This window comes from Panthera uncia, chromosome F1, assembly GCF_023721935.1.
Source record: "Panthera uncia isolate 11264 chromosome F1, Puncia_PCG_1.0, whole genome shotgun sequence".
NCBI lineage: Eukaryota > Metazoa > Chordata > Mammalia > Carnivora > Felidae > Panthera > Panthera uncia.
In genome coordinates this window covers 51,157,308-51,182,178 of record NC_064813.1, presented here as the reverse complement: position 1 = coordinate 51,182,178, position 24,871 = coordinate 51,157,308, and the positions used below count along the sequence as shown (strand labels likewise).

General features: G+C 35.7%; 1 pseudogene; it reads left to right on the top strand.

The window, feature by feature from the left end:
• The first annotated feature begins 2,870 nt into the window (after positions 1-2,870).
• LOC125925817 (kanadaptin-like) lies at positions 2,871-4,908 on the top strand (annotated as a pseudogene).
• The last annotated feature ends 19,963 nt before the right edge of the window (positions 4,909-24,871 follow it).

Below are 24,871 nucleotides of genomic sequence, written 5' to 3'. Positions count from 1 at the left end.
AAAAAAACCAAAAAGCCCTGGTTTATAGAACTATTTTAATGAGTTAACTTGTGTTAACTACTTTTTATTCTTAACTTTTCCTGTGTTAACAATGAACTATTTTGTTAGTGCCATTCAAATTTTAGGATTCTTTGTTCTAGTTCTGTAAAAAATACCATTGGCACTTTGATGGGAACCCCAGGTAGCCAAGCAATCTTGAGAAAGAAAAACAAATCTGGAGGTAATACATTCCCTGATTCAAACTATACTACAAAACTATGTAATCAAAATAGTACTATACTGGCATTAAAACAAACAATAGAGATTCCAGAAAGAAACTCACACATATATGTCATTGATCCATGACAAAGGTGGCAAGAATATACAAAGGGAAAAAGACTATGTCTTCAAAAAATGGTGCTGAAAATAATGGACAGCTACATGCAAAGGAATGAAACTGGACCCATCTCTTACACCACACACAAAAATAAATTAAGGGGCACCCGGGTGGCTCAGTAAGTTAAGCATCTGACTCTTGGCTTTAGCTCAGGTCATGATCTCACTGTTCAAGGGTTCGAGCCCTGCATCAGGCTCCACACTGAAAGTGAGGAGCCTGCTTGGGATTCTCTCTCTCTCCCTCTCTTTCTACCTCTCCCCATTTTGTGCTCACTCTCGAGAGAAAGAAAGAAAGAAAGAAAGAAAGAAAGAAAGAAAGAGATTAAAAATGTCTTAAAGAGTTAAATCTAAGACTTAAAACCATAAAACTACTAGAAGAAAACATAGGCAGTAAGCTCTTTGACATTGGTCATAGCAATAGTTTCTTGAACCAGTCTCCTCAGACAATGACAACAAAAGCTAAAATAAACAAATAGGATTATATCAAACTAAAAGTTTTTGCACAGTAAAGGAAACCATCAACAAAATGTAAAGGCAACTTACTGAATGGGAGTGAATATTTGCAAATCATACATCCAATAGAGTAGATATCCCAAATACACAAAGAGCCTCCCCCACTTACTATTTTAAAAAAAAGCTGATTAAGAAATGGTCAAAGAAGTTAAAGAGATGTGAAGATGGCCAACAGGTACATGAAAAAAAGTTCAATATCACTAATCATCAGGGAAGTGCAAACCAAAACCCATAACGAGATATTACCTCAAAGCTGTCAGATTGGCTGTTACCAAAAGGCAAGAAATGACAAGCATCAGTGGGATGTGGAGAAAAGGGAACTCTCATACACTGTTGGTGGGAATGTAAATTTGTGCAGCCACTATAGAAATAGAATGGAGGTTCCTAAAAAAGAGCTGCCATTAAGATTAAGTAAATTAACTTCTGGGTATTATTTACCCAAAGAAAATAAAAACACCAATTTGAAAATATATATACAACTTTATATTCATTGCAGTATTACTTACAGTAGCCAACATACTGAAGTAATCTATGTCCATTGACAGATTAAGGATAAAAAATATGTTATATATATAAAATGGACCCAGCCACAAAAAAGAATAAAATCTTGCCATTTGCAACAACTCCATTGGACCTATAAGTCATTATGCTGAGTGAAATAAATGCTGTGTGATTTCCCTCATATATGGAATCTAAAAAAAAAAAAAAAAACGAACAAACAAAACAAAACAGATTCATTGACACAGCAGACAAACTGGTGGTTCCCAGAGCAGCAAGAGAATGGAGGGCAGACAACATAGGTAAAGAGGAGAAGAGATACAAACTCCTAGCTACAAAATAAAGAAGTCATGGAAATGTAATGTGCAGCACAGAAAGTACAGTCAATAATATTGTGATCACTTTGTACGGTGATAGATGATAACTAAAGGGAATCATTTCATAATATACATAAAGCTCAAATTGCAATGGTATACACCTGAAACTAATAGCACATTGTTGAGCAGAGATGAGATTCCTGGCCTTCTGGTTGAGTCTTGCAACCTCAGAAGTGGGTGGGGGCTTTCAGGGCTCCCTAAAACCACCCCAGCACACGTAGCCATGGACACACTCTTGCAGGCATATAGCAGTCCAGAGCAGCCTGCTGTCAATCATCCAGGGACCTCATATGAGGGACTGTTCTTCACTCACCCACTGTTCCTGGAGGCTCACAGGCTCTGACCTTTGAATGTGACAAGTCTGCGTCATTTGGAGGTGGGTGTCAAAGAGTGTTACTGAGCAAGAGGAAGTGTGAGCCAGATCCTGACCAGGTCCAGGGTAAATCTGCTTAGCATCTCTGCTTGTGAATTCTCATGGATTGTAAAATATCTGGCTGACAACTTAAAATGAGTTTAAGTTTTGAACAGCCATCAGAGTGAGTTGAAGCCTAATGCTGCTACCAAAACCCCATAGTTAGATTTCCCCCACTCATAAGATAATAAATCACATAAACTCAAAACATTTTTACTTAAGAAATGGTCTCCTATTAGTTTCTGACATGTGAGCTGGGGACAGAACTCACCTCCTTCCACCAACAATGTAAATGGACAGGTTGAACTTCTAACTTTCACATATCAAGTTTAAACCTTAAAGTTTTTACGGTCACATTTTGTATTAAATGTAATTAACCTCACCTGTACAAAAATATTAATATGGAATATATAATCATTTTTCTGCCTCATAGCTCCTTGCTCCATAGTAAGGCCCAAATACATGCCTTATTCAAATCTTTCCTTAAAACATTAATGTAGATTGTTATTGTCTCCACTGTTTTTAAGAGAAACAGTGAATCAAAGATCAGTAGTGATCCCTCTTTTCTGTCAGAGTCCCTAGTGTCAAAGCATTCCATGGTGACTTCAAGAAGCCAGACCTGCTAGTGCCCCTCATGACGTGAGGAAAGGCCAGCCAATTCTTCAAACCTTGGGGAAATAAAGAAGGAAAGACCCATGGCACAGTTGGACCCCATTCCTAGGTCCCCACAGGAGGAGGAGCCATGTCCCCCTACCCACAACAGTTTCTTCCCGTGGAAGCCTGGTCACGGCCACTGCAGCCCATGGACTTTGAAGAGCAGTACCATCCATGGCACAAGCAGGCTGAAGGGCTGAGTTTCTGCCTTTCCAAGGCCACTGCCTAGTTGCAACATACTTTCCAGAGCACCTTCCAGTACCTTCAGACACTGTCATGTTGCACACAAGCCATCCAGCTCTCGGATGCAACGCTATCACCAGGGACCTGTCTTCTCTCTATTGTTCTGGGATGCACCCAGAGATGGCATTGTTCTCAAAAAAGTCTAAATGCCACAGCACATCCATTGTCTGGTCCATGTGGAGCATGTTCTGAGCTTTGGAAGTAGCACCAGCTGTTTATTCTGCAGGGATAAGAGGAAGACAGAGACAGGGACAGGATTCAAGTGAGTAGTAAGACCATTGGAGAAACTGGGCAAGCAGCTACAAAGGATGTTGGAGAAGATGTTAGAAGACCCAGATGAAGAAGAGGAAATGGATTTTACTGGAAGGAAAAGAAATGCTGGTAAAGATGAGATAGGTGGAATCTGGGAAATAAAAACAGATGCTGTAGAAGCTAAAAGTTGAATAGAAAGAACCCATTGCCTCCAAATTTCAGCAAGAAAGAGGCATCTTTTATATAAAGGATCTAAAAGAGGAGTTTTCCTTTTTTTAACTTAGAAGGAGAAAAATTAGAGTATGAATCTGATGATGAACAGGGACACAGCACTTCTCTCTCTCTCTCTCTCTCTCTCTCTCTCTCTCTCTCTCTCTCTCTGGAGTAAAATTATATTCAACCAAAAAACAACTGAAGGCTGAAGCCATCGGCTCAGGATAGAAAAAAGACATAATGATAGTGTTCACTGGAAGCTTGTTGGATCCTATGCACTTTGAGACTCCTGCTGAGTCAGGAGGCAGATCATTTGGAAAAAGAAAACCAAAAACTGGGAAGACAAAGATTCTTATGGTAATGATGATGACAGCTTCCTTGATCTGACTGACCTGGTTGAGAAGAAGCCTCTGAACCAAATGAAGAAGGCTGAAAATTCTACAAGAAGTCAGAGACCTTTTAGCCATTTGTTGCAAAGTTAAATGATAGGGAAAAACAATTCTCTAAAATCTCTGAGAGGCTAAAGGCCTCAAGGAAAGCTCTGTCAGAGTCACCATCTCCAGATGTTTTAGATGCTTTCACGTCACAAACAAAATCAAAGAGTGCATTAGATGGTGTGTCACAGAAGAGACTACTCAAGGACTTGCGACTGAGGAAACAAGGACAGACGTAAAGGGCTGATAAAAACTGTAAAGCCCACAGAAATACCAGAACTAAAAAAAAACAAACAAACAAAAAAACAAACCAAAACAAAACAAAAAAACTGGAAATCACATTGGAGATATAGAAAAAAAATTAAAAAGAAAGAAAGAAAGAAAGAAAGAAAGAAAGAAAGAAAGAAAGAAAGAACGTAAGTTAGTTATACTGGTTGTCTTTGGTGCCATGAAAGAAGGAAACAAGTCCAAATTAAGAACTGGAATGGTAGAGAAATTACCCCTCCAAACACCCAGAACTCCCTCTGACTCTAATGAGATTAAAAGATGAACTTGATGTGGAGGGAGAAGAGGCTGTGAAGGAGGAAGAGAAGGTCATGAAGGAAGGAGCATGGAGAGAAAAAATGTGGAGTGGAAGCAACAGGCTATGGCAGAAGTTAGAGCCATTAGCAGGACTGGAAAAGAGTCTTCTTATATGTTCTAAAGAAATAAAACCCTATGAAAACATGCCTCAGTCAGATGGAACAGAATTATTGTTAACAAGAGTTTAGCAAAATAACTTCATCGTTCGAGGAACCCCTAGCACCAAAGAATGAATGTAAAAAATACAGAACAGTTAAAGAGAGAGAAAGCCACCAGTCCAAGCAAACATCCACCAAAACTTTCCTCTAAATATCCAGATGATCCAGACTGCTGTTTCCAAATTGTTCCCAAATGAAGCCCAAAGTGATGGTGGCAGGATGCATTTCATGCAAATATGTTTTGATTGTTTCAGAATTGCACAGGAAGACATTGTAGACCGAGCGGCATGCGAAATGTGGGCTCCTATAACACAGTGAAAGGCCAGAGTAGGAGTTCAGATGATCACTTGAAAAATAACTGGTCTTTTCTTCCGTGTTCTTGGCTTCTACATTAATCTATCTTATTCCTATTCTCCTGAATTTGGTATTTATGTTTAAAAGTGTTTGTGTACAAATGTAACAATGGAGCAATATAGTTTGCAAATTATAAATGAGGGAGCTGACTCTATCAAATAAGAAGGCAACAGTTTAATTATCATGACAAAGTAATAAATGCTTTGATAGGCAGTCCGGTTTTTTAAGTTGATTGGTTTTTTTCTACGGTTTTAAGTTTTATAATAAAACAAAAGTTAAAATAGTATATTTCCTTTCTAGATCACAAGTGTCTTCTCCTTTTGTAAGGGAGAAGATACACAGATTACATTTTTGAGTTTTGTAGTGTGAACTAATTTTTATTTTATCAGATTTTCTGAATATTTGATTTAGAATGTTATCTCGCGTAACAGCCATCAATTATAATGCTTATGAAAGCTTAGTTTGGGAATTTATAGTTTTTTATGTTCAAAAAATTATTTCAGATACATATTTTAAAACTATCTTTTTTAAAGTTTATTTATTTATTTTTGAAAGAGAGAGAGAGAGAGAGGGAGAGCGAGAGAGAGAGAGAATCCTGGACAGGTTCCATGCTGTCAGCACAGAGCCCAATGTGGCACAGTCTCATGAACCATGAGGTCATGACCTTAGCCAAAATCAAGACCCAGACACTTAACCAACTCAGCCACCAAGGTACACCAAGATACATGTTTTGAATGTATACTTTTTTTCATCAAATGAAAAAGAAGATATTTACTTTTACATAGCAAGAATACAATGTATTCACCAAGAAGACAGAATTCAGGAGATCAGAAAGTTTTGGTAAATAATCTTTCATTGAACATATATTAACACATTATTTTATGGTTACCTTGCTTTTAAAGTAGTTTTAAAAAATTCTGATGTCACAAGATAGCATTTTTTATATGACATTATCAATTTGTTACCTAATGACAAGATTTTGAATTTTATATGTAAATGCATATAAACTACTCAGGGAGAAGTGAGAAATGGAGCAAAGTAAATGAGGATGACCTAGTAATATCTATAATCACTTCAGTACGTTCAGGATGTACTGGAACTTTAATAAGCACTGGTAAATTCAGTGTAAATATTTCAATTCTAAAATATCCATTCCTGATAATCTTTAAATAGAAAATAAATTAGTGTTGTACATACTTGGAATCACATATTTGTTGCATCTAGACTGAATTACACCTGCATATGTATTTTCTTTGGCTAGAGCAGGGTTTTATTGATTTTGTTTTAAATTTGAATGTTTCTAAATGGAGCAGATATTATCTGCTTCAGTATGTTTCAAAATTTGAAAATACTAACAGTGAGAGACATATTTTATGTTACCCCAGCCTATACTGTCTCCCTCCCCACCCCCCCAATCTTGTCACTCACATACAGACATGTGCACGTACATGTATGCGCGCGCGCACACACACACACACATACACACAAATACAAGAGTCCTTACCCTTACTACATTTATGTTCTGATGTAGTCTATTCTATTCTTTTTTTTTTATTCTTCGCCTTTAAAAGGACTGACTATGGCCCACTGAGTTCAAACTAAAGTCTGAAAAACATGCTCTATTCCCTTACCCTTGGCAAACACCTTTCATTACCCTTGGCATTACACCTTTTACATTACCTACTCTGCCCTCAAAGACATCTGCACTTGTGATTATTTAACTGAAGAAAAGAAAATTGTTCCAAAGTCTAAAGAGAAAATTCTCAGAAACTAACCAGCTGGCCAGACAGAGTGAGACTCTAACAATGTTGGTAGGGGAGCAGAATTTTAGATCCAGGAAGGGAAGATAAATAATGTGCCTATTACTATTTATAGTTGAGCACCAGGCTAGCCAATGAAACTTGGAAATCAGAGAGCATGTTTTGGCTGCAAGAATAGAAAACCCAAACAAACTGCCTTAAATAGTAAGGTTATATATTAAAAAGACATTGGCTTTTCATTGCTCCTTGAAGAATTTCAACCTTCAAACCGTGGCCCTGACATAACTGAAAAAGTAGAAGCTTGCTTTTTTGCAGAATTAGTACATTCTAAAGTATATGAAAATACTACTTTTGAAATCCATTTTAGTGAGTGCATTAGTGGAAATGAATTGGGGAACTTCCGTAAAGGATAATTGACATACTAACATCATAGAAAGTTTTCAGCAGTAGAAAGGGAATTACAGGACTTTCGGTACTGACATTTCCTGAACTCAATTTCATAATCGTATGTCCTGGATTAAACCACAAAACATTTAATATATCTCCAGCACATATCTAGAATGCATAGAGTCAAAGTGAGAAAAATAGTTACAGACTTATGACATTTTTCAGGGAACAGTATGAGACGTAAGAGGCTTGATATTGCATTTCACCTTCATGAAAGAACCAAAGTCTCTATGTGGATGTTCAGGAATGACAACCATGGAGGATTTTGTTGTGGAAATATTCAACGCACACTTGGGCATGACAATTTTAATTTAATAGGCTATATAAGGGGAATTGCCTTTCTATATATCTTTCTTGCTTGTTTTATTTTTATTTGTAACAGAAAGATAATTCCATGACATTGGGCCTCTGTGGGAGTCACAGAATAACAGAATGAAAAAAGATTGAAGAAAGAGAAATTCTCATCTGAATAGGCAGTGGCACATGCTGGAAAGTTGTTGAAACCAACAAAAAGGTATGTTTAGGATTAATGTTTTTCATGATCACATTTAACTGATACTACAAAGACTGACAAAAACCCTACTTAAAAAAAAATCATTTTACTCCTTAATAGTTTGTAAGATGTTCATGCTCTTTCCTCCAATACAGAGGAAATACCAAAACATAAGTAATATTTTCATTTAATCTTGACAGATAACCATATATATAGTAACCAAATATTCTAGGTTTTGAGACACTCCCCATTTCAAATGTTCTGTCATCTGTAAGAATATTTATACCTATCAATTCATATTTTCTAATTTGTATTATTAAAACACATTCACTCTACCAAAGATAACAATATGCATGAGAGTATTGACTTTATTTTTACAACCCTGTTCTTGTTTGGATCCTTCTTATTCAAAACAAAATTCTTCTCTTTTTCTTTCAACTACATCCTGTCACTAAGAATTAAGAAGTATTGCTAACATTTGTTATAATCAGAAATGTCAAAGTTCTAATTTTAAGGCAATGCCAACCTAAATTTCATGGTAAAATATCAAGTATTAAAGAAGTGATACATTGTGGCATCTCCATTAAATATTTCATAATTGTATGTTTTTCTTTATGTGGATTCCAGCTTTCATAACCTATGCCACTGAATTATCCAGTAAACAACTGTGCCTACATGGTAACAAGTAAATTTTGAGAAATAAAAAACTCAACAAGCATGGACTTTTCATAAAATAAAAATGATCAAAAACATTTTTGCCAAATATTGTGTTTTAAATTCAAACTTACCCATGTAACTAGAGATGACGTTTAATTTTATAGTTTCTTGTTCACGCAGTGAATGCCATGTTTGAGATCAATATTTTTAGGAAAAAAATACCCAAATTTTGTCAGTTTTGCAGTTTTGCATTTTTAATCAGAATAAGAGAGGAAGTATATAATTGGGAGGAGCAGTCTAAGCAGTGTAGGTTGGCAAGCCAACTTTGAGCACATTCAGAGTTGCTCCCCAATACTGGCTGTCACTATGACATATTGTTGGGAACATCCTGTAAGCCTGTTGTGAGGATAAAAAGAATTACTGTACCTAGAGTGCTCAGCACATTTAAAATATAAATACTAGTTGTTATGGTTACTTTATTATTGTTAGCTACTCTGTCTGCAGCTATGGTTTCTATAAAACAGGATTACAGATTTAAGCATCAGAAGCATCATGGCGGTGTTTCTCCCTACATGGAGAGAGTTTTCAGTGAAGGCAACATAAAAATAAGCTGATATAAGAGATCAGAATGTTCAAGTCTATGATTTCAGTGTTCCCAATACCTGCTTGCATTCCATACTCTCTTGCAATTTGATTGATTAACGTTTTTCTTATGACTAAATTTAGATTGACCCAGATTTCTATCGTTTGCAGCCAAAAGAGTTCACGTGAAGAACTACCGAGTAAATTTAAGTACAGGAAATTGAAAGTTGCTATTCAAACATGGTTGGTAGAGTTTGATGGGGACAAAATAATAGTACTTCTTCTACCTTCATGAGTTTGGAACATATTGAGAGATGAGCACATGGAAAACAAAGATGAAAATATAATTACTATTACTGAAAAAATCAACGTTGATTCAAAGTGCGTGGACTTCTAGTTCTGGACCCCAGAATTAAGTTTTCCATTGGTCACAGTCAGAGCAGGGAAACCACAAGATCTCTGAACAGTCAGTTTCTCTAACTTCAGGCATGGAATAGAAAAAAGTGTGTGTTCTATAGATAGGCTGGCTGACTCAAAAAGGATACCTGCAGGGAAATCTTTATCTCCTCTTAGGGGGAAGATAGAGTGAAATCTTCAAAGAAGAGCCAACATTATTATTCCAATTGAATTCCCACATGAGACCATGACTTACAGTGGTTACTCCCTAAAATAAAAGTATCTCTTTGAAATATCGTGGGAAGACTTTGGAATTGGGTAGCATTTAAATTTCGCTTCTTCACTTCTTAGATAAAGCCACTTAACGTTTTGAATGTAGATCTATGACTCTTTAAAATGGAGGATAATATTATCTATATTCATGTGATTGTGGAGGTTATATGAAATGTGAGTGAAATATAAAATAAAATTTATTATATGAAAGTTTTAAGTATTTTTAATTTAATGGCAATCATCAAAGTTTTACTTGACATGTTAGATATACTTTATGTAGAAAATGTCATATTATTTATCTTTCTTAAATCAGATTATATCAAACTCCAAACCATTATATTTCCTAGCTTGTGAAATTCAATCTGTTATTATCGGGATTCCCTTCTAAGTTCCAAAGTTATATGAAGATCTCTATGTTGGTATACTTATTGGTCAGGACCAATCCGTTGAGATTGGAAGCTTCATCAGTACCTAGTATCTAATGATCTTTGCTAAGTCTGGAGACCCCTATACCCAGGATTCAGTCAACCTGTGTGCTTCATACAAGCTTCTCCTCACCAAGAACTGCCACCAAACTGGGGAACTAAAAAGGCAAGGAATCTATGGGACTTCACCTCTAGAAAAGTTGTGGATTCCCTCTCTTCCTGAGTGCCTTTTATCTTCTCACCCCTCTATTCCAGCATACTCCTACAAAGATACAGAGAAAATTGAAATGCAAAAGCCAGGTTGGAAGGCCTGCCATGGAGTTGCATTTACTTGCCTGAACTCTGAGAACAGAAAGCAGTATATATGATTAAAAACCAAAACCAAAGCAACACAGAAATTAGTGGGTCTGCAAATTATTCTGACAGTATTATTTAATTTATTTTCCCTGGATATTTAAGAAAAATGTAATGCTCATGTAGAATCTGTTGTAGATGAATGTTAGTAGTATACTCCTCTTTTTCCTTTCTTTGTTCCTCTTCGGCTAGAAATTCCATTAAGGGAAAATAATATTTTATATATTTTTGGTTTTGAATTATTTTATAGTATGTGGTGAGAAAATATATACTTCTCAAAATACAATACATTTAAAAAATTGTAATTCTTATTTTTAGAATAACTTCAACATAGTGTATCCAGCTCACTCTGAAATGAAAACCATTTTTAATGGGGTGACAAAAACCTCATATTCTAATATTTGGCTTTTAAAATTGTTTCTAAACCAGTTATTATTTCATGAAAGGGGATTCAGAACTTTTCTGGAGAAAAAAAAAAAACACTAGCCTTTTAAAAAATAGTTTTAATCCCTGACTATTTGAGCTGTTCTGAGAGAACAGGAGAAATTTTAAACTAGCCAACAGAAAAAACAAAACAACAACAAAAACTAATATCAGCTGAAGCAGAAGGTTCTAATTCATTGGAACTTATTTATTATATGCTTGAGAGATTCTGTGAGCTGCATAAAGCTGGGTATTAATACATGGGCAAGCACAAGACAGACAAGGCAGATGTTGCATTAACCAAAACTCTCTGGAATTGGAGAGCAGCTGTGTGGTTTGAGATGGCCATTCTGGCACATAATTTATGCAAAGACCAAAATAGATACTATTCTACATTAAAAATAATAATAATAAAATAAAAAGAAGGACACTTAAGGAGAAAAAAGCTAAATTGCATTGTAAGACCTAGGTAAAATCAAATTATATCCCCTTAACAATGGAGTAGTCAATCATAATATATGAGAATTAAGGTTTTCCCCAGGCAATAAACCCTAAATTCCCAGAGTCAATTGAAATGTAAATCACCTAGCCATCATTTTAAATCTAATATATCTTCATTAACCTAAAAGTATAGCTAGCCAATGCAGAGTCCATCTCAATCATAATTCAGAATAGTGCCATTAATTCACAAATGACTTCTAAATTCTCATCTGTCAAGAGAATTAAGACCCTGACAGCTCTACAGCTCTAACATTCTGTATAGTAGGCTGCATGTTATAATGGAAAGAGAATCTGACAGAACCAGATTCTCTCAACATCATTAGTTACTAGAGAAGTGTTTTGGGGGTAAAGTCTTTCAAATTTCCTGACCCTCACTTCCTTCAACTCTAAAACGAGAATATCCTTACTTGCTATCGCATGTATGTTCCACTCCTCCCTCTTGAGCCCACACTGGTTAGTCTTCCTATGTCTCTACTGAGAGAGGTCTTGCCAAAGTCACTCTTGACCTCTGTAGTACTATATCTGATGATCAGATCTCCATCCATATTTTATGTGATTGTCAGCAACATTTTACAGAGTGTACTCATTTAACTTGACTTTCTAGGGTACCACTCTCTTTTGGTACAACTCCTCCTGCCTTGACTCTTCATTCTTGGTCTCCTTTCAAATTCTCTTCTTTATTCTAAAATTAAAAACTAATACAAAGAATCTTCAAACTGAGTGTTAGCATACATGTTGCTTTATGTTTTGACAACATGCAAAGTATCTGAGGGCTTCATTGCCTACACCTAATCAGTTAGCTTGCCACAGTTTAATATATGTTGACAGAAAGCATGCAAATCCAGTTTATTGCTCATAGCAATAGCAGTAGCCAAAGTACCATTGCTGTGTCAGTCACCTTAGTCCCCATTTCTGTGTGGTGACGTGATGAAAGCTAGCTACTGTGTATGCACACAGTAGAGTACATTACAGGAGAGAACACTGATATCAGGGAGCCTGATCTTATATAGAAGGCTATAGGCAAATCTGTCCATCCTCTCCTCCAGAGAGAGACATTATTTTCATTACCCTAATAATATAAGTATATATGCAAATCTTGAAGGAGAAAACTAGTTTTATTTATTATCCTGGAATGTTAGGAAATTTATTCAAGGAGGGGGGAAATCCTTATCTTCAATATCTTGGAAACTAAGCAGAGCAAATCTTTGGGGAGAAAGATATTTCTATCTTCCCTGAGAGCTTGCTTATACAAAAATCCTTGAAAATGCCATTTGGAGCAAATTAGTTGTTGTTAATACCTACACATGAGAGACCAACAGAAAATTGTCTCCCAAAACACAAACTTACTTTCTTTTTAAGTAATGAAACTGTGGTTTGCTTGCCCTGATTTGGCTTTGCCATTAAAATTAGTATTACTTTTTGTTGTTGTAATTTATTTCTTTAAATTCAAGTTAGTTAACATAGAGTAGAGTATTGGTTTTAGGAGTAAAATGCAGGGACTTACCACTAAGATATAACACCCAGTGCTCATCCCAGCAAGTGCCCTCCTTAATACCCATCACCCATTTTAGGCCATCTCTCCACCCACCTCCCCTCCAGGAACCCTCACATTGTTCTCTATACTTAAGAGTCTCTCAAGTTTGCCTCCCTTTCCATTTGTATCTTATTTCTTTAGATAACTTAGAGTTTAAAACAGTTTCTAATTTCATGTTGGAGTATTCCACAATAATTCCATATCTTCTTCACTGCAATACTTTCATTTAAAGTAGTTAGAAAGAAGTGAAGCCTATAATGAATATTCAAACACTGAAAAACACCTGTGGATATTACCGTGTAGCATTTATTTAAGTTTGTTTATTTATTTTGAGAGAGACAGAGACAGTGCAAGTGGGGGGAGGGCAGAGAGAGGGAGACAGAGAATCCCAAGCAGGTTCTACACTGTCAACACGGAGCTGGATCAGGGGCTCAAACTCACGAACCATGAGAGAGTAACCTGAGCCTAAACCAAGAGCTGGATGCTTAACCAACTGAGCCATCCAGGCACTCCTACTGTAGCATTTGAATACTTCAACATTTGAATCTCCTTGCAAGTTTAATAGCCTCAAATTATTTGCCGAAACTGCCAGTTTAAAGGCATCATTCTCCCAAATACATTACTTCTTGGAACACTACTGAGGGTTTTAAAAAGATACATTATGCACTTAAATTTATTAAAAGTTATTTTATGTGTAAGAATGCTTCCCTGTTAGCAACAGACAGGACCAAACACACACACACACACACACACACACACACACACACACACGGCAACTGCAGTGAGCATCGTGACTGCTTCTCTCCTACATGATCTTCAGTTCATGCAGATATTGGCCTTGAACTTTATGGTCATATGTTAGTGTTTTCTGTTTTCCCCCTCACTTTGATATTAGTGGATTTCTTCAAGTTTTGTCTTTATGTTGATTGGTAAGCTTTAGTACTTTTAGAATTACAATACTTTTTTTTTTTTTTACATTTTTTGAATTAATCCTTTTTTTCTATACTTTCTGGACTCGGAAAAAATATATATACTTTGTAAGGATTGCTGAGAAGAAATTCCTGTACAGAAATGCTACCCTACCCTGGGGTTGAAAAGATTTTCCTTTACATTTTCTTCTAGAGTTGGATGGTATTACCATTTGCATTTAAGCTTATGATCCATTTTTTTAAGCAACAAATTTATTATCATACAATTTTGAAGGTCAAATTCCAAAATGGGTCTCACTGGGCTAAAAATCAAAGTGCTATCAGGGTTTTGTTTCTTTGTGGAGGCTTTAGGAAAGAATTCATTTTCTTACCTTCCCCAGCTTCTGGAGGCTGCCCACATTCCTTAGCTCATGATCTCTTTCCATGTTCAAAGCCAAGAATGGCTACATAACATCATCATTCTGATGTTATACTTATGCTTCTGTCTTTCACATTTGAGAACCCTTGAAATTACACTGGACAAATCCAGATAATCCAGGATAATCTTCCTATTTTATTTATTTATTTTTTTAATGCTTATTTATTTTTGAGACAGAGGGAGACAGAGTGTGAGTGGGGGAGGGGCAGAGAGAGAGACAGGGAGACACAGAATCCGAAACAGGCTCCAGGCTCTGAGCTGTCAGCCCAGAGCCCAATGTGGGGCTCGAATCCACAGACTGTGAAATCATGACCTGAGCCGAAGACGGATGCTTAACCGACTGAACCACCCAGGAGCCCCCAGGATAATCTTCCTATTTGAAAGTCAGTTGAATATTAGGCTGGTTTTAAGTTAATAATTATGCTTATTTTATGTAGAGCACGAGGCGAAGGTTGATGTCCATTTCTCTCTATACACATATCCAGAGTTTCAGTACCATCTATATGAATAAAGTAAAACATACACAAATCTTAAAGTCTTTTATTTTCCCACTGAATTACCTTGGTAGCTTCATTGGCAATATATATGTGGATTGATTTCTGTGTTGATTATTTTTTCTATTCCACAACTTATATGTTTATTATTTCACTCATTCCATACTCTACTGATTACTACAGCTTTAAAGTAAATCTTGAAATCAAGTAGCTTAATTCCTTCAATTCCATTTTATCTTTTAAAATTATTTTGGTATTCTTGGGGTGTCTGGGTGGCTCAGTTAGTTAAGCATCCGACTCTTGATTTAGGCTCAGGTCATGATCTCATGGTCATGAGATCAAGCCCCGTGTTGGGCTCTGTGCTGACAGCATGGAGCCTGCTTCAGATTCTCTCTCTCTTCCTCTCTGTCTCTCTCTCTCTGCCTCTCCCCTGCTCATGCTTGTGCTCTCTCTAAAATAAATGAATGAATGAATGAATGAGTGAGTGAATAAATAATTGTTTTGGTGTTCTAAATTGAATTTCCACATAAATTTGAGAATAATTTTGTTAATGTCACAAAAAAGTTTCAAATTGTGTTGGTGTTGAATTTTATCAACAGATTAATTTGCAGAAAACTGGTATCTTAATAAATGAGTTTTGCAGCTGATAAACATGGCATATCTTTTCATTTAGGTCTTCTTTCATTTCTCTCAGCAGAGTTCTGTTCTGCTCAATGAAAAGATTTTTCAGTCATTGTTAAATTTATATTCCTAAGTATTTTATGTTAAGGTCAATGTGAACTAAATGGCTTATAATTTATAATTGTTGGGTTCTTGTATATAAAAGCAATCAATTTTATATATTATAGTTGTGTCCTATGACCTTGCCAATCACATATTAGTTCTGGAAGCTTTTTTTTATGTTTATTTATTTTTGAGGGAGAGAGAGACAGAGCACGGGTTGGGGAGAGGCAGAGAGAGAGGGAGACCCAGAATCTGAAGCAGGCTCCAGGCTCTGACCTGTCAGCACAAAGGGCCAACGCAGGGCTCAAACTCATGAACCGTGAGACCTAGCCCAAAGTGAGACTCACGACCATGGCTTAGGCCAAAGTTGGACGCTTAACCAACTGAGCCACCCAGGCATCCCTGGAAGTTTGTTTGTTTGTTTGTTTGTTTGTTTTTAATATATAGATCCCTTAAGATTTTCTATCTAAATGATTATGCCATCTGCAAATAAAGATTAACATTCTATTTTCCAGGTGTTATCGCTTTTACTTCTTTGCCTTACATTGTTACAGTAACAAGGACCTCCAGTATGATTTTAATAGCACAGGTGACCTCAGATACCCTTGCCTTATTTTAGAGAAAGGAGAGTATTCAATAGTCATCATTATATATTTTGTAAATGCTCATTATCAGCTTATAGAAGTTCCCTTCCATTCCTTGTTTACTTAGAATTTTAATCATGAATAAATGTGAAGTTGTTCATATGTTTTTTCTGCATTCTCTGACATCTGGCTTCCATGGTTTCTGATAAAAACTCCACACCTGTTTGCATTGGTGTTTCCTTTCTGCAACATGCCATTTTTCTTGTTACTTTAGAATTTGAATCTTTATCTTTGGCATTTAGCAGTTTGATTCTGGTGTATCTAGGCATGTCCTGTTTTGTTTTGTTTTGTTTTTGTTTTCATTTAAATTCCAGTAGTTAATATACAGTGTAATATTAGTTTCAGGTGTACAATTTAGTGATTCAACACTTACATACAACACCCGGCATATTTTATTTTTCTTTCTTTCTCATTTCCTGTTTGGGGTTAGCTGAGCTTTCTGAATCTGCACGTTTATTTTCTGTAGACTGCTTATATTACTGAAATTTAGTTTTGTTCAATTTTGATGCATCTTCAACTCTCTGATTGATTAGCTGGAACAAAATGTTATGATTTCTATGCATCTTTGGCTGTTTAATTGATAAATGGAAACAAAAAGAGTATGTAGCTCTAGTATGTTTTTGTTGATAGCCTGAGAACAAGACTCACTTGGGACTTGCTGCATTGTAACTAGAAATACTAGGATTAAATCTACTTCATTGCTTTCAATGCCATCTATGAGCCAATGGCTCTCAAACTAATATCTTCTTTCCATAGACAGGGTATTTCCAACCCAGCAGCCCAAGTGATTTTTTTAACACAGCAGGCTGCTTATGTGGCTCTTCTGTCCAAAGTCTAGTTAATTCCTCATTTCACTCATTGTAAAAGTCTAAGTTTTTACAATGATCAAATGCTGTATATGATCTGTACTCCACCCTCAATACCTATCTGTCTGACCTCATTATATAGTTTCACCCTGTTCTTTCTGTTCCAGCCATCCTGGTCCCTGCTGTATCAGAAACACACTGAAGACTCTCTTCATCCAGGATTTTGCCATTGCTGTTCCTCAACCCATGATGGCTTTTTCCAGATAGCCCCCCATCATATTCTCTTACTTCCTTCAGTTCTTAGCTCAAATATCCCTTTAGCAGGGCCATCTTTCTTGAGTATCTTTAGCAAATCCCAGCATTCTGTGTTTCATTATCACTTACCACGGAAATACTATTTATTATACTGTTCATTGTTTGTTCTTCCCAAGGAGAAGGCAGGGACTTTTAGTTTTAATTTTTTTTTTACTGTTCTGTTCCCAGTGCTTAGAAGATTGATGAGGATACCAAAAAAAACCTGAAAAAATATATATTTGTAAGTGAATATAAAAATGAACAAAGAAGGCTTGGTTATCTTGAGCCCTGGATCAAATATTTTACTCAAATATTGTTAGCCTTTGATAAAACAACAACAAAATTTTCAATGGCAAATGGCAATGTTTCTTAGTGGATAAGTTCTTTCTACTTTAGATATAAATGTCTGGGGCACTTATATTTCAGAATAGTTTTTTCTTTCAGAATCCTTGAGTTTTTTAATTCATTTACCTTTAATCACTTGGCAGGTACTCCTTTATCCGCCAAAGGTTTTTATTTAAAAAAAGGAAAGAAAATACAAAATTTAGCAACATAAAGAGAAAAATACCCAATCTTCCTTGAATGTTTTATTACTGAGTATTTTATATCCAGGAAAAGTGCTTTGGGCATCTATGCAGGCTGAAACAACTTCATCGTTCCTTTTCCCCAGAAGAGTTTTCGTTGTGCTAGATATAACCCAAATAGAGTAACCCGACACTCAGCAGTAAGTGGTATAAAGTAGAACAAACATTTTAAAAATACATTTCCTCTTTGAGTTAAATACAAATAAATACAAATCGAATTTGTATTAGTTAAATACAAATAGAATTTTCAAAAGCAATGAAATTCCATATCAATATATCTGAGTTAATTTTGTAGGAGCTGAGTGCATCTGCAAAGAGCAGAGTGGAGGGCTGTGGTTACTTCTGTGTGCTTTATTCACGTTCGAGGACCACTGTACCTGGGAGGGTACACTGTGTGTAGAAGGAGACCCAGGGATGGTTGAAGAATATAAAATGAATGAATAAAGGGTAATAGAGACACAAGAAAATTGCCTTTCTCTTTTTTTTGTCTCTCCTCTTTTCCTTGGCTTTCACAGCATAAATAACAATGTGTTTCACATAAGGAATCCCAGCATAAAAGTAACAGTTTAGTGTTGTCTTATTCTTTAAACCTTACCAAATTAGTTTTTGCCTGGGTTGCAAATAGTCATGTTGTAATTTGTTATTGTCATCCTAGTAAAGGGTGAATGCTGCAGTGAAATTAGAAATCATTGCCATTTTGTTAATTCTCCAAGTACATACAGTGAGATATCTTTTATATCATATTGTTGTCCTCCCCAGTGATTATAAAATGATGCATTTAAGATAGTTCTCCATCTGGTTACTATTTATTAACACTGGTCAAGGAAGATATAATAATATAATATAATATAATATAATATAATATAATATAATATAAATTTATGTATGCATATGTATGTAAACTTATTAATGAAATATGTCTATACATACACACATAAATGTATTTGTGTGTGTATATATAGTGTGTGTATGTATGTTTATATCTAATCTATACCCATGTGTACTACCTAGATAACCTTTTTTTTTTCACAGCAGGTGTTTGATCGTTGCTGATATAGAAGTTCTTTTAGATCACAGTTTGCTCTTTTTTTCTTCCAATTACTATAAACCTTTAGAATTTTCCACTTTTCTCCAACTAAAGCAATTATTTTCTTTCTGAAAAAGTGTCATTTACTGTTGCCTTTGAAAAAACAACATCTTTAAAATAGTTTTCTTTTGTTATTGAATACACATTTCTTTTCGGAAAAAAGAAAACGTGTCATGACTTGATTGGAGAGGACAGGAGAAGAGAGAGAAAGAGAGACAGAGAAAAAGAGGGAGAGGAAAATAGTGCAGTGCATTTAAGATGTTCTAATCATTTGGTTCCCTTTATCCTTAGGAAAAATGAAAACGGTTCATTTTTCACTGAGTTCCTTTATTATGCATCAGGTGCAGCACCTGGAACCAATCTCAGGAAACAATTTGTCACTGTGTATAATTGTTAGGCAGCATGGGAGAATCACACAATTCGTTATGTTGGTTTTCAGGAAAAACAAATAGTCAGAGATTTCCTTTCATTTCCCCCTTTGTAAGACCATTAGTGTTCCCTCTTTGTTCAAGGCGGAGATGAACTGACTCTCCCCGGAGACAAATGAAGACACATAAACCTGTCCCTGTTCTATCGCCTTTTGACTACTCAGTCCTCTAGGGCCAGAGAGTCTTTGTCATTTAGACATCAGAACTTGGGCAGTGAGAATCATCAGCATGTTTTCAAATATCTCTCTAATGTACAGAATTCCTATGACACTCCAATTTTGACTGCATAGCTTTTATGGACTTCAACTATGATGTCACTGAATTAGAATCTAATTATAAACCAGTTTTGTGATCCTTATAAGGAATCTAAAATAAAATTTAAAAAATACGAAGCAAAAATAAAAATCATCTGTGATTCCACGTTCCCCGTCAAGGAAAACTGGTGGGCAAGAGTGACGTGACACGTGTGCCCAGTGCCTTGCTGGCATCGAGTCCTGGTGAAGGGGGGGCAATGCCATTCAGGCTGACAAAGAGTCCAGGCTTCGGAGAGCCACGAACGGTTTGTGGAGGCTGGGCTGACAGGCACTGGAGCGGGAGGTTTCGGTGATCGGCCCAGGCAGGCCCCAGCTCTGCCCTCCATATGTCTGGAGGAGAAACTTTGTGTCTCCCCAGGGCTGGAGCCTCTGTCATTGTCATTTCCACCATCAGACCGTTCTGCAGAGAGCTACCAAATCACAGGGTGCGAGTCGAAGAGGAGATTGTTGGTCCTACGGTCTTATGATTCTTTCCAGCGGTTTCATATGGCAATGATCTTTTTTACTTACAAGTTTTCATGACTTTTAATAGTTGTATTTTGTAATGTAAATATATAACAATATAAATTTATATGAAATGATTTATTAATTAAATGTCATATATTCACAGATATTTGACTTGGTTCCAATTTTGGATGTAAAAATATACTGAGATCAACATTTTGGAAACACATTCGTCTGAAATGCCATTAAAACATGATAGGAGTTCAATTATCAGGATAACTTTTTAAAATTTCTCGATACATGTTGCTGGATTTATACTCACATCCTGTAGATATTAACACACCGATCTAGTGTATACTGAACAATATTAATATCATTTGACAATAGCTAATTGCTAAAATGAAACTAAATCATCATTGGGTTAATTTGGCTATCTTTCCTTGTTAATGAGGATATACATTTTTCATGTGTTTAACAATGATTTTTAATATTCCTGAATATTGCCTGTTCATGCAGTATTGCTGTTTTCCAAATGGAGTTTTCAGTGTCTTACATAGTTGTAAAGATCTTTATATAGTAAAGGTATTAAGAATTTATTTTATTGTTTCAAATAATTTTTATAAGCTAGGATTTATTTTTTAATTTTGTTTTTTTGTAATTCTTGATGTGTGGAAGTTTTGCCTTTTATTCCTTAGTTTTTATTGACTCTTTTTGGTGGTTTCTCTTATGGTGCATACTTAAAAGGCTATACAATTTTGATTACAACACACCTTTTTTCTTCTACTTTCATGATATTTATGATAACTTTTTAGACTGCCTCTAATTGATTTTGTTGTATTTAATTGTTCTATTACAAATAATATTCCTTGCATCATGTACCAGTTGTAATGACAATAATAGTAGGAGGGATAATAGTAGTGGTAGTTAATGTGTATTCACTATGTTGAAAACATAGTCCTTAGTGGATTACTTGTGTGATTTCATTTATCCAACAGTCCAATGGGAAGTTGACTATTACTATTTTGAAAATGAGAAAATTGTGCTTAAAATATTTAGAACCATATCCTACAAGAGGCAAGTAAGAAGGAGGACTCCAATTCTAGTTCTTTTCATTCTCCTGGTGGCATTATTTTATTTGAGACGTTTTGAACACACACACGCAAACACACACACACACACGAATAAATAGTTATTAGCCACAAAATGAATATTTTAAATTTTTTTAACATTTATTCATTTTTGAGAAACAGAGAGAGACAGAGCGTGAGTGGGGGAGGGGCAGAGAGCGAGGGAGACAAAGAATTGGAAGCAGGTTTCAGGCTCTGAGCTGTCAGCACAGAGCCCGATGTGGGGCTCAAACTCACGGTGTGCGAGATCATGACCTGAGCCGAAGTCGAAAGCTTAACAGACTGAGCCACCCTGGCGCCCCACAAAATGAGTATTTTTAGAGCACAGGCTCCTCAAATTAGTACCAGTCAAGCAACTGGCATGAGGCATGTATGCAGATGTATCACAGCAGCCTATCACCAGCTGTGCATGTCAGACACGTAAGCCAAGTTTGACACTTGTGAGACAGATGGTGAAAAAGACTATTATAAACATATATTCTGGATTTTTTTTAAGCTGCCATAATACTGTCTATTTTGTCAGTGCAACAATTGGCATATCTTACTTGTCATGCATCTAGATTTTAAAGAACTATATAGATTTTATATATAATCCTACCTTGATTTTCTGGTCACTGTTCAGGGTAGTTTAAAGTCTATCTACTTAAAAGATTAACTATCTGAGTAATTTATATCTATTCTGACAACCTCACTATCAGCCAGGTCAGGCTATATACTACTGAGGAATTATGGATTCTATTCTGCCTCTAAAAGGAGAGAGAGAGAAGTGTTATGGTACATTAAAACAACATGAGTTTTGTGTCAGAAAAACTTAAAATCACATCATGGCTTTACCATTACTCGCTGTGGAAATACAAGCAAATTATCTAAACTCTCAGTACTTCAGCTTCCTTATAAATTCAAAATAAACAATTATATCTATTTGTAATATTGATTGTGAGAATATTAATTATGCCACTAATAATGGTGATAATCATAAAATAGCCAGCAAATTATGAACACACCCGTGCGCACGCGCGCGCGCGCACACACACACACACACACACACACACACACTCAAGGGTTATGGACAGCGGTAGGCGGAATGCTAGATTCTATGCTAAGTGCCTCAAATATATTATCTTCCTTAATATTCTGAACAATTATTGGAAGTTAGTATTCTTGATATCCCCACATTACCAATGAAGAATTTATAGTTCAGAACATTTTAAGATCACATTTAAGATTCTATGGGTATTTAGCTGAGAAAGTGGAATTCAAACCCAGGTCTGAAGAAAAGAATGCTAAATCCTTCAACACTCCGTAGATCCTTTATCTTGTTGCTACATACTCCAAGGACTCAACCTGATTTATTCTGTTCGGTAGCTCCACCATTCCTTATATATTATGGCATTTTTCTTCTGTTAACATGTGATTCAAATTTTTCAGCAAAGCCGATGATGTACCCTGAGGCCCGAGAAGACAAGTAAAAAAAATATTTTTCATTGCATAGATTTTATTATATTTCTTCATGGAAAACAGAAGTTAAAAAATGTTAGAAAGAACATACACGGTGTGATTTTAAATTTTCTGGAATCTTAAGGAGGCTTTCCTATACATTATATGAGGTCTCTATATTTGTCTCATAAACAAGTTTTATTTGTGATTTCAATGATTCCACACATCACTTGAAAAAAATGGCAACATTTATTTACAACTTTACCAAAAAGAAATCACTATATCTATTACATACTAACTGGTAGAATTATTGAAAAAATTAAATTACAGAAAATTATATTCACATGGAAAATTGTACAATGGGAAAAACAGCCTTATAAAGTGAATTAAAATATTATGGGCAATTATGTGTCAATAAAGAGGTATTTTCTTCAAAGCATTTAATTTATTCTTTGTTGTGAAATGTAGAGTTCATTGGACAAAATCTGCAACACTGTATGCATAGGATTATGTCCCTAAAAGCTGGTAGTCCCTAGGAGTGTGGGTTCTTAAAATCTCTACTTAGAAAAATGAAACTGCAGGGACATGGAAAGCTTTTACAGTAACCGCTGTCCAGGAACAAATATTAAGTTTTCTAAGCTACAGACTGTCCAGTGCACAAAAATATGGTGAACCCATTTTTGAATGTGGGCATTTTATGTGTGTGTATGTTAAGGGAGATTCTGCAATCAACAGTAGTTGCAATTTCTCATGTTTACAGATGTCATGAGCCCTTAGTTTTAAACTTTAGCCTGCTCTACCAACCACAACCTAATTGCAGAACCATAAAATTTATGAACTGATGATTCTATTCCTCATTAGAAGTTACTCCTTTTAAAGTTTTATTGTTCATTGTATAGTTTTATGATGTCAAGTTACCATACGTGTTCTAATAGAACTCACATTTTTGCACTATGGCCATCATACTCCAAATTTTCAATAACTTTCACACATGGAAAAACCTTTGTTTTCACATGGAAAAACCTAGGATTCTTTTTCTTTAAAAATAAGCAAATAAAGGTTATATTGGTGAGTTCGTGAAATGAGTCTGTAGCAAAGTATTATTATTGTATGGGGTATATTTGTTCAAAAATTCATGGTTGTAATTTGCCATGTATTATGTTCTTTTTAGTACAAGTTGTTGAGGTTGCTGCCTATGTCACTGGAGCTGCTGACTTAGTACAATGTGAAATTGAGAACTGCTATGTGATTCTTTAAATTCAAGTTGGGTCAGCGATTTGTGTAATTGTGATTTCTTCTAGGTTCAAAACTCCATACCTCTACTTCCTCTAGTCAGACACTAAAATTAATTTGTTTACTAATAACTTTTTCTGATAATGAGTATAATATACATTATATTCTGTTACAATGTATATAATGTGTATATGTATTTATACTATGTATGTATATATGTTCTGATTATTTCTAATCTTCATAAAAGGTATTTTCCATCCCTTTCACACTGCCTCTATTTGGTCTAATTTCTAGTTTTTCACACTTAAATTAATCCAACAACCTCTAGTCCATCTGTATTAGTTATCTAGTGCTATGTAATAAATTACCTTTAAGTCTAAGCAAATTAAAACAACACAGATTTATCATTTTTCAGTTTCACAGGTCAGGAACCAGGGATTAATGGAGCTGGGTCCTCTGGCATACGGTGTCTCATGAGGTCGTGGTCAAGCTGTCAGCCAAGACTGCTGTCTCATCTGAAGGCTTAACTGGGGGGCGGGTCCCTTTCCAACCTCAGCCACATGGCACTTTTCAGGTCTCAGTGTTTTTCTTGCTGTTTGACAGAGATTTCAGTTCCTCACACATGGGCCTCTCTGAAGCCTGACTGCCATGACATGGCAGCTGGCTTCCCCAGAGTAACTGATCCAATAAAAAGTGTGTGAACCTAGAATTGAAGTTGCATTTTCTGTAGAAGCTAATCTCAGAAGTGACAAAGCATCCTTCTGCCTGCTGCATTCTATTCATTAGAAGTGAGTCACCAAATTCCCCCCATACTCAAGAAGAAGAAAATTAATCATGTCTTGAAGGGAGGCATGTTAAGGTGTTTGTATGCACATTTTTAAAACCACAACTCTCATTTTATGTCTCATAGTCATCGTAGTCACTCTCAAATGCCACTATTTTGAGCATTCCATGGCATCTTATTTTCCTAGTGTAACAAATACTGCCTGTATCCAGTGT